The sequence below is a fragment of the Teleopsis dalmanni genome, chromosome 1 (genome assembly GCF_002237135.1).
Source record: "Teleopsis dalmanni isolate 2A chromosome 1, ASM223713v2, whole genome shotgun sequence".
NCBI lineage: Eukaryota > Metazoa > Arthropoda > Insecta > Diptera > Diopsidae > Teleopsis > Teleopsis dalmanni.
In genome coordinates this window covers 60432682-60435128 of record NC_051846.1, presented here as the reverse complement: position 1 = coordinate 60435128, position 2447 = coordinate 60432682, and positions in this window count along the sequence as shown.

Here is a 2447-nt window from a genome sequence, read left to right as displayed (position 1 = left end):
AAATCACATTTCATTAAAAGTTGCAGCTAGATGCAAATAATTTTTAGATATTCTTTAAGTACATACTTGAATAAGTAATTTGTCAAAAAATTAGAAATATAAATTGATATAATTTTGAGAAAAAGACTTTTAAAGTTTAACTTTTATGAACTGATCACGCGCGCGAATTTACTTTTTTAGAATAACGGTAAAATGAAAATAGGAATCAAAACAAAATAAATCAAAGTGTTAACGGACTTACTAAATTATATATTTTACTCATATATGCATTTTATGCAGAGTTGTACCTAAAAAAAACTAATATATGGCTTGAAAGTGCATTGCTATAAACTTAGGTTTTTTCAAAAAAAAAATTAAGATCTAATTAGAGTGACTTTGATGAGAAGATGTGGTCCCATGCATAGAAATTTTTGAAAAATATTTCAGATTTTTCTTAGTAGAAGTATTACCTATCAATATGTAAACCGCTTTTCCAATTCCAATAACCTTCATTTTTTATGATTTTTGTCCGCACTCGTTACACTGTGCGACGTCGTCGAAAGGTGTGCCCACTCCCTAATAACATTAATATGTAGTATACGGACTAAAACATCCCCTCAGTAGGCTATTCCCTGGTTAGTAGTTTTAAAGTAAGTTGGTTATATCGGTTATTAGTTGGGTATATCGGTTATAGCCGTTTAAAGAAATATACGCCAATGGACTACTGAATATATTACATTATTAATGAATAAAAATAATGCACATATTTTTGATATAGAGAAGTATCTAAAACGCTTCAACAGCTACCCATTTTGATCTTAGGAGACGATAGGGATATAACAAAAACCGAACACGTTGAAGAACTGACAAGACTCTTTGATGGAATCTTTATTATAAATTCATTGATTATTATCAACATTTACAACAATTTTTTTTTATTAGCCAATGAAGCTCAATAACTTCTAGAACTTCAAATCTTATCCAAAAGAATCAGATTGAAATAACTAAAATAATATTCACGGAACTAAATGATTATATTGAGTCGTCCCATTCAAAACTTTGGTAGATCATGTTCCCTGTTTTCTATACTAATATAAAATCCACGTATTTGATAAAAAAAATTTGCTGTATACAACAACGATTTATATCTTTTTTAAAAAATAATAAATGATTTAAGTTAAACAGATTTAAGTTAAAGCCATAACTTCAGTAGCTAAAATTTACAAAAGTATATGTTAACTGTCAAAAAAGGAATATCATAAAAATGATTATCAGCTCCTATTTTTTTTTTAAGCATAAATATTTTAAAAAAATATTTAATACTGATATAATATATAAAAAATTATATTAAATTTTTTATTTTATTGAACTCATTTTAATGGAACGCAAACTAACAGAAGTATTTGGTCACAAATTTTTAATTTTATTAGTTTTTATCTATGTTAGACATTTTAGTTGAAAGAGAATAAATAATTATATTGAACAATGATTTTTTTAAGTTTTTATTGAAATAATAAATTTAATTTGAACCAAAGGACGATGGTACTTTTGCCACTAAAACTTTGTTTGCAATCAATAAACTGTCACGGAATTCTCACACAAAATCAACAGCAAAAAACTTTTCGATTAACACAAATCAACAGCGAACAAAAACTAAAAATAATAAATGTAAAAAGGACAAAATTAAAATAAAATAAATTAAATCCTTTTGAAAAAATATTTACTTTTTTGTTGTTATAAAACAAGTGTCAAACCAATTTTTAATCCGTTTTATACGAGTACAGATCTAAAGTTGCTCCTAACGTAATTGGAGAGGACATGTGGAAAAAAAAACAATATTCTGTAAAATATTTAATTTGAATTATTTAATGAATTATTCAATGTTTTTCTTCTTTAAATGCATACACAATATGTATTATATAGATATTGTATATGTAATCAATCGAAGTTATTAAAAATATCACAAAAATTGACATGAAAGCTTTTCTATTATGAAGTTATCTTTTTGTTTATTATTTGTAATTCTGATGATTTTTAACCTAAGCTCAAATGTAATACATAAATATTTTAATAAATTTTAATATAAAAACACTTAAAACCCTCAAATCGTTTTATTTTTTTTTTTCATAAATCTAAAAGTTTTGACAGTTATCACAAAATACTTTGAAAGATTTTTAGACGAAGGAATATTTCTAATTTAAACCAACAAAATAATTAAAAAATTTAAAACTATCTAAATAACCACAAAATATTAAAAATATAAAGCACTAACATTTAAACATTGAATTATAAATGAAATGTTTTATAAGAATCTAAGAAGCATTTAATAAAATTACAGGTTATTCTAATTAATGATTAGAAAATGTAAAATTTACTACTATTTACCAGCTAGAAATTGCACAAAGCCAGGCTCTGAGAAGACTTCTCAAAGTTCCATGGTACATTAGGACGAATGACATCCTCAGGGA